Genomic DNA, 9009 nt, shown 5'->3' with positions numbered 1-9009 from the left:
CTTTTTTCTTCTTTGATAAGGGATGCTCCTAAAAGAGAGAAGTATTTTGCTCGTATTTTGTATACTCAAGCGAACCTGGATGCCCTAAATCTCTTGGATTGAGAATAGATTCAAAGCAATACCGTGTTGAATAATCGATGTTTTTGAATCTAGAATAACAAGTCATGATCCGGTCATTAAAACTCAAAACGAAGAGACAATCACCCCCAATTGGTGGAAAAGAATCACACAAATAACGAAAAAATATGTCAAAAGACATCAAAAATAATATAAAAAGAAATTGTTCGATTGACTGTTAACTAAAACTTAAAAAGAATAGACCAAATCTGAGCGAAAAATTGATAGAGGCTAGGATTTTCTTCTTTTGAAGGAGAAGCGATACAAAAACTCTTTAAAAGAATATATAATGATACCGAATTCTCCATCCCTTCGTGATTATAATCTAAAAATATCTTATAAAAGGGTTCTTAACTTACTGCGTAACTAGGATCTGGGGCGTGCAATATGCAGTTGATACATTTGGGTCGTAGACTAACCAATGACCATCAAGTCAATAGTTAGTGGCTTTTTAATTTTGGTCAAGCTAATTCCATTTGACCCTTTTGCAAACACTAGATGACCCTTTTACAGGACTTTTAAAAATAATGTTTGGGTAGAATATCATTTGTCATTTTCATTAGGGTTTTTAGTAAAAATATAAACGATAAAACCAATTTTGGGTCGGTTTATTGCCCTTTTGCATCAAGCCCATATTCCGCGATCCAAATTTAGGTTATACACATAGTTACATAGGACCCTTTCACAAAAATATCTCTAAAAGTTATTGCATAATAATACAAATGTCCTTCTTAAACAAAATTTTCCTCTTCACCCCATACCGTTTTACCAACAAAAAAAAAAAACCAAAAAACCCAAAAATAAATGAAAATAAAAACAGAATAAACCATGTTACACAAGACAGCAAATTATTCTGAGATATCAACGATCTACCTTGAAAAGCATTTACATCTCAAATAGTTATATTTTTCAAAACCAAATCACTGTACGTACTCCAGACATATGATCACTAGTGGTATCTAAAGATTTCGACTGTCAAGGAGATGGAATATCCATATCTCTATTCCTCTATAAGCAAATAATAAAGGTCAGTTACTGACTCCAAATCCATGTTATGCGTCATTCCAATCCTGGTGGAAAACATTATATTCCGTAAATATTAGATATGGCCAGGCATCTATGCTGTACTTTGATCTTCCAATCTGTGGGTGCAGTACCAACTTGTATCCATCTCTGTGGATGTATGCATGTGGTAATGATATTATGGCTCTTTAAATTAGTAAAAATAAAGGATGTTAGAGCTGGTTAATGTGCTTCAAGATTGCGCCAAGGGACATTATTAGGTACGTAACATAATATAATATAATATATTTTTTCACTCTTTTGTTATTCTCTGGGGATCAATACAGAACTTGTACTTGCCTCTTGACTCATAATGTGCAATCTGTGTACTTCCCATCTATTAGTATAATTTTAACGGCTTCGTAAAACCGCATTCTCACGGAATAAAAGGCTCCTCGATACTCCTAAGAAATGTGTAGCAATCATCATTTTCATGTAGCCAACGAACGATCTATATGCTCGTTCATGGTAACACACTTGTACGTTTTCTTCTCTTATTTTACTACGAAGCAAGACAATTCCTTGAACATAATCCCTGTATTCGGAGAAGTAATGTTTTCTAAAGCAAGATCGAGGTAGAAAAATTTATATAGTACACTTGTTGAAGTGTTTTCTTGGAGGATACGGTATATATTTTTAAGTTCACTGCCTCACTGCGACACCCATTATTTATATGGCTTTTGTAGCCAAAATGCTTGTATTTGTTTAAGGTTTGAATCCGTACTTTGCACTTATTGACTCCTTGGGCTGCATGCCATGTTACAAATTATGGTACTCTTTGGATCTGTCTCTAGGCAAAATATATGGTCCCTGGACCATGGTTGATTATTCAAACACGTAGGAAATCGTTAAAATAAAAGATCTCGTATAAAATAAAATCCACATAAGAAGAATTTGGGGTTAATCCTTGATTATATGATCTAGGACAGTATCCTCAAAACTTGGGAGTCCGATGGGTTAGGTCAGGGCCGGTCCTGATAGGCAAGCCCCACTTGCAGGCAACACAGGCCCGAGGCAACAAAAAGCCCATTTCTGATGGGGGCTTTCATTAAATAAAAGAACAGATGGACTAAATTATTACTTATATAAATTAGAAGGGCTAAAAATGACTTATATATATAGTTTAACTATAATATGAACGATTTTTCCCATCTCTTTCATTCTCTTCCCCGGTCATGCATACTCCTTTTTTCTTCTCCATCGCGCCTACCATATGCTAGTTTACTAATAACCACAACTAATAGACTAATCTAAAATAGATTTTTATTTGAATGCAAAAGCATTTATTTTTTACCTCTTTAATTATCTTCCTCAAACTATACAAATTTTCTTTAGGATCACTTTTGATTATCGATTTTTTTTTATTTTAACTTTAGTTGTCTATTTTTGTATTAGTATTCTATTTGCAAATCAGAATTACAAATTAACTATACCATTCGTTCAAAAAAAATCTCGGCGGCCGTATTAGTGACATTCTAGTCGTACACAAGAAAAAAATTTATGGTTGTATAGGGGCAAAAAAAAAATTCGTTCGCTTTGGAGCAAATTATTTTCAAGAACGGCCCTGGTTAGGTTTTGGAATTTGAAAAGACAAGACAAACCAAAAATTTGACGAGGTTGGTTAAATTGAAGGAAGTCATGCCTAGAGGGAAGGAGTAACTGTGGTCAGAACATCTACAAGATCCAATGGTTAAAAGATGCATCTTTATGGTAGTTGTCACGAGAATGACCTCGTCACAACATGACTCTTAAAATGACTTTCAAAAAATCTCAAAACATCGTATCTTTCTCTTTTTTTTGGCTAGAATGTTAATTATTTTTATAAAAGCATGAAATGATTTCTCTATTAATGTTCTAAATAAAGATTGAATATAATGGAAAGAATGAAAAAAGATCAAAATCGAAACTAGTACTTAGAATTTCACTAAAATGGTGAAGTAAAGAGTGAATTACCAGGTATCCAATATTCGCGGATGCCCGATGCGTATTGTCCGATTGGACCTGAATTCTTAATGGGTCCAAACGGATAATCCCCTTGGACTAAAATTGTTAATGGGTCTGATTTTATGATCCGGAAACGAACCTAATCAACCGAGTCTGGTTCCTGATAATGGGTAGTCATTCATTTTTCTTTTGAATCTTTGTTTATAGAATCGAATCCAAAAATCCTAAAATCTCGCGATTCGACTTCTTAGAATAATAATTATGTAGTACTAAAATTAGCACAAAATTGGTTAAAAAGACCAAAACCAATAATTCCTGGGTGAAATAGATTTGTAGGATTTTATACTATTTATATGGACACAAATCAACAAAATACTGTTTAAATATCCATTTTGGATATTTCACCCAGAATTTTGTTTATTAATTAACTGGAGTGGACCAATACGTCCTTGTTTTCTTTAATTTTGGGTGAAAAAGACTTTCGATCCAAAAAGAAGAACAGGCTTTTTCATCCTCAAACATATTTTCTTTCTTTTCCCCAACAATACCAGATCTAATCACGGTCACTATTACGGCAGTTGATAAAACCATCGTTTCTGACTTATAATTCGGAAAAACAACCATCGCCGCTGCAACCACTAGCAGAGAGGTACATGTAACCTAATCGATTATGCGAATGAGAAAATGGGTTTCTCGTAATGCTTTATTTTTCATGAGATTCCAAACTTAAATTCTATGAGATTGATTCTTTGATTCACTATAATTTGAAGTATCATTATTAGCTATTGATGTTCTGTTTTGATAGTTTATGATTCTGATTGAATCCATTTGGGTTGTATGAATTTGATACCAAACTTAAATTATTCATTCTACCAATTTGATTTCAATTTGGGTTAGAATAGTTGTTACAGATGAATTCCAATTTTGTGGTTTGATTTTTAGGTATATGTTGATGAATTAAGGGATTATGTAGTGATGGATTAGGAGGCTTTTACTGATACTTATGTATTTGGAAGTATCAGGTGGGTTGTCTTTGATTAGGCCATGATGATGAAAAATGGTTTAAAGTGATTTTTTTTTTATTTGTGAATTATTAAATGTATGGAATGCAATTTGAGTTTGTACGTGTTAACCAAACTTCATCACTAAAATTTGTTGCAACATCTAATTTAATTTTTCACTGTAAATAATTATAACAAAAGTCTAGAGCAGTTTAATAAGAGTGGGGTGCTCATTACCGATGTTCTATGCAGGTTCATTTCTACCAATTTTGAACTTAGATAGTATTCACACGTTGGAACCACTCTCTCAAGGCCAAACTGATAGGTACTCGTTGTTAATGGAGAGGCTAGATAATTGTGACGCTGACAAAAATTTTACATTGAAAGAGCTTCTTCTCCTACCAGTCCACATCGCTATTACGACGAAGAAAGAGATTCTTCTAGCAGTGGGTTTCCCATTCCTCAATATTTCTTTAGCTTCTTCTAATGGTGAAAACTCTAGAAACTCCTCATTTAGGAGGATAAGTGAAGGGTATCGACTTAGGCGTAGGAGGTCGTTCAATTCTGGAATGTGGATTTTGATTGAAAATGTATACATAAATGATGTAGCTCATACACAAGTATACAATTTAAATTCATTTTGTACCATATAATAATGAATTTTTGCTTTTATCAATTATGAATTCTTTTCATTTCTTATAGTAAAACTTGAATAAATCCAAGTAAATCACAGATTAAGCCTGGATGAAATCAATTTTATCCTGCATTGAAATACAAATTTTTGAGTAGGATAAAACTAGTTTCATGATGCTTATTCTGACAAAAACACATATTCATTCTCTACATACTCATAAATAGACACTTCTCTTTGGACGAAACCAGTTTCATCCAGCATATTTTGACGAAAATAATCAGTGTCATCCAATTATAAACCAGTTTCATCCAAAATAATCATTTGGATTGATTATTTTTACGATTGCAGATGCTCTTCATTGTTTATGGCTTGATGAACCCAGTTTCTTACTCATATTTTGAAAATTAAAATAAAATTTTGGATAGGATGAAAACAGATTCATCCCTCATATTTAGAAGAAAAAAAATAGATTCACCCTGCACACTCCGACAAAGATATTTTTTGGCTTGGATGAAACCAGTTTCATTCTTCATATTCTACAAAAAAAAGTATTTTTCGGCAGGACATATCTGGTCTCAGCCTGCATATTCTAACGATTATATGAAACCATCAACTAATTAAAACATATGCTAGTTTAAGTTAATTCTTTCATATTAATTGAACTGCAATTAAGGTATTTACATTCATAGACGAATATCCAAATTCATAAACATTCAACATCTTTTTTGTAGCGACCTATTGCTAAACAACCTATTGAAACGACGCTCTCCTTTCTCGTTCAACTTTCAATAATTGCTCTCATCACTGAGTATTTCATATGCGACGCATCTTCCTTCTTGGAATTTCTAAATCTTCAAAGGCGTCACCATTGGTCATCACTGATTACATGAAGTAGTGAAAAAACATTCCGTAGTTAGGACTACAAAATCAAGTCTTGATTTAGGTTGCATTTTATAAATGAAAGAAAGAACAATAACAAATGCCAACACATGATGAAACATGGATGAAACCAGGTTCATCCAGTGGAAACACACGATGAAACCGGTTTCATCCAGTAATAACTTAAGATGCAATGTCTCATTTAGTGGATACACAAGATGAAACCAGTTTCATCCTGTATCAACAAATGATGAAACCATTTTCATCCCGTAATAACACAGGATGTACAAAGATTTCTTCCAACGACATTTAAGATGAAACCAGTTTCATCCAGTGGTAACAGATGATGTTACCAAAAAAATACATTAACACATACATGAAGGTGAAAATTTCAGAACTACATTGGTTTTCAGAGCGAGTTTTAGCAAAAATTTAGAACTAAACATATGCCTAGAATTTAGTTAATTACATTAAACAAAATCTGTTGTGACAACATGTCAATAGTCGAGTTTAACAAATCACGTACCAACATCTAGTGGGCAACACAAGATGAAACCATGTTTCATCCAAAGGAAACACATGATGAAACCAGTATCATCCAGTGGAAACACATGCTGAAACTGGAAAATGCATCTGACCGTATACTAAGCTGAGAAATATTCAACAGAAACTCAATTGCATCACATTTTATACAGAAAATGGAAACTAGCATGTATACATATTAATACATTAACAAGAAAATTGACATACATATTTCACATTCATAAACAAATTTAAAAAAGAATATGTATACAAGTGCATCAAATTTTAACTAAGATGAAACCAATTTGAAATCAAATATGACCAAAAAGAAAATAAGGGTTTGGAAACTTACCAATTTGAGTATGTTCTTCATTTCTCATCCCGTAAAATTGATTTACATAAAATCCGATGCGCTTGGTTTATGAATTCGAGAAATCACAATTAAATTAGGGCATTCATAAAATCCACTGTAATGGTAGTGATGTTTAGCTTTGGTGTCAATGATACTATTAGAGAAACATGATGCTATGGACGATTGTGGTGGTGGTGCATCTTTGTGGTGGTAGAGATGGGGTGGTGCCGTCGATGGTGGTGGTAGAGAATTAAAGATGATTCGTGATTTTGGTGTTTGTGGTGGTGGAGGAAGATGGTATTTCTGATGGTTGGGAAAGATATGTAGACAGTGGGGAAGAAGTTCAATGTTTCTGAAAAGAGAAGTCTGAACAGTGAAGCTTTTTTCTTTTTGTTTTGGAAGAAGATGAAACTTTGGTGGGGTATAATTGTCAGTTTACAATTTTATTAATTCCTGTCCATATCACCCAGACGAAAACTTATCCATCCATTTGACCCAAAAAAAATATCTTTTTGGCTAAATAGCCCATTTTCTGTAAAATTAGTATTTTCCTAAGAAACATAACGACCCATTAACTCAATGTAGCATATACTGTAGTCACTGATGACGTCGAGGAAAAGAACCAATCATAATCTGCTGTACGAATCTTCATGAACAAAATAATTTTAAGTTTTGACTTTTTAAATTTTCGTTTGTTTAAGCAGGAGAGTTCTTCCTTCTTGCATATTGTTTAGCTTTTGACTTTGCTTCTTCCGGAGTATCTATCATTTTATCTCTGGGGGTTGACAAGAATCAAAAGAGTTTATACCTTTTTACTTGGCATGTCTAGTACAAGTCAAATATTACTATAATCAGCAACTCGATAATGCAATAAGTCAAATTGTAAAATAATCACTTATTCGTGTTACTAGCAGCCATTTCCAAAACAATCCATTGGATTTCGCTTTGTGGTTTGCACTTTTATATCTTTTTACTACTACTACGTGCATAATCGTTGCATGTGTACGTGTAGTATCAAATGAAAAAGTATTCCATATCAAAAGGTTGCCTTTTGTCTCTCAACATTTATGGATTATGGATACATTCATATTGATATATCCATTGGTATATCCATTGTCCATTGATATATTACTTCCTTTCGATCGAGAAACATTTTCGTGGTCTTAACATATCATGAATGAGGGTTTCTTGTGCTGTCCATAAAGCAGGAGCACTGACACTAGTCATTCTCTCTATTTTCGCACGACAATGTAGTGCGTTCCAAGAGACTACTAGAAAATGGTTGTCTGCCGAGACATGCCCGTTATATTTTGGGCCTTCATGGTTATTGTGTAGCACCCGCAAAAAATGTATTAACAATTTTTCACACTTTGTGATTAAATTCATCAAATAAATTTTCATTAGCCATACAAAGGTTTTTCCAATCAGAATTTAGGTTTTGAAGCCTAGCTCCCTTTTCAGAGGTGTTCCCTTCAAATACGGTTTCTAAGATATTCTAAGCATCTTTAGACCGAATGCACGTAGTCACATGGTGCTGAAGATCTGGGGTAATGGCATGTATGGTAGCATTTTAAGCCGTCAGAATTTTGCTTTGCAGCGAGAATCTCGTCAGGCTCATACCTACCAACATCCTTTGCAACAGTTACACCGTCTCTGTAACCATAGGAGGATTATAGCCATTAACAACATAAACCCATGATTAAAAATCACGTGCTTGGAGAAAGGCATGCATAGCAATTTTCCATCATAAGTAATTCAAGCCATCGAAGACTGGTGGTACGTTTATAGAGACAACGCTTCTGTCCATAGAGTCAGATTGCTACAAACACAGACTTATGAGGTCTTTAACGTATTTGCCTTCTCTGATACCAATTGAAAAAGCGGGGGTCTAACAACCACACCCAATATTTCGATCGACAATCTGTATGGACTAACTCCAATATAATTCCAAGAGAATCAACTAGACAGTCAGACTCAATCAAGGAAATATTTCCAAGAGTTATATCTCAATTTCTCAATGCAATCTGCAATCGAACAGATAGAAATCTCTAAGCCTGATTGATATGAGAAATAACTTGAACGGTATCAAAAACCAATGTTCAAGTGCCAATCAATTTCAATCAACAATCAAAGGTCGGATTTAACAATTGATTGAACTATGCACAAACTGTGATATTTCAATTATAGAAACAAATATAATACGGAAAAGAAATAGCATAGACACTAGAAGTTTTGTTAACGAGGAAATCGCAAATGCAGAAAAACCACGGGACCTAGTCAAGATTTGAACACCACACTGTATTAAGCCGCTACAGACACTAGCCTACTGCAAGTTAACTTCGGACTGGAATGTAGTTGAGCCCTAACCAAGTCTCACACCGATTAAGGTACAATCGCGTTTTTTATGCCACTGAATCCCAGTAGGACTCTAAGCACTTGATTCCCTTAGCTGATAATCAAGAGTTGCTACGACCCAAAGTCGAAGACTTTATAAACAA

At 33.9% G+C, this 9009-nt stretch overlaps 1 long non-coding RNA gene across 1 annotated transcript; it reads right to left on the bottom strand.

Moving 5' to 3' along the window:
• Positions 1–5391: 5391 nt before the first annotated feature.
• On the bottom strand, positions 5392–6855 carry LOC113274180. The gene is made up of 2 exons (XR_003322848.1): positions 6512–6855; positions 5392–5636 (listed from the first exon to the last, which is right to left on the bottom strand). It is a non-coding gene; the product is annotated as an uncharacterized LOC113274180 (long non-coding RNA).
• Between the last annotated feature and the right edge of the window lie 2154 nt (positions 6856–9009).

This window comes from Papaver somniferum, chromosome 4 (genome assembly GCF_003573695.1).
Source record: "Papaver somniferum cultivar HN1 chromosome 4, ASM357369v1, whole genome shotgun sequence".
Taxonomy (NCBI): Eukaryota; Viridiplantae; Streptophyta; class Magnoliopsida; order Ranunculales; family Papaveraceae; genus Papaver; species Papaver somniferum.
This window is presented reverse-complemented; position numbering and strand designations above follow the sequence as displayed.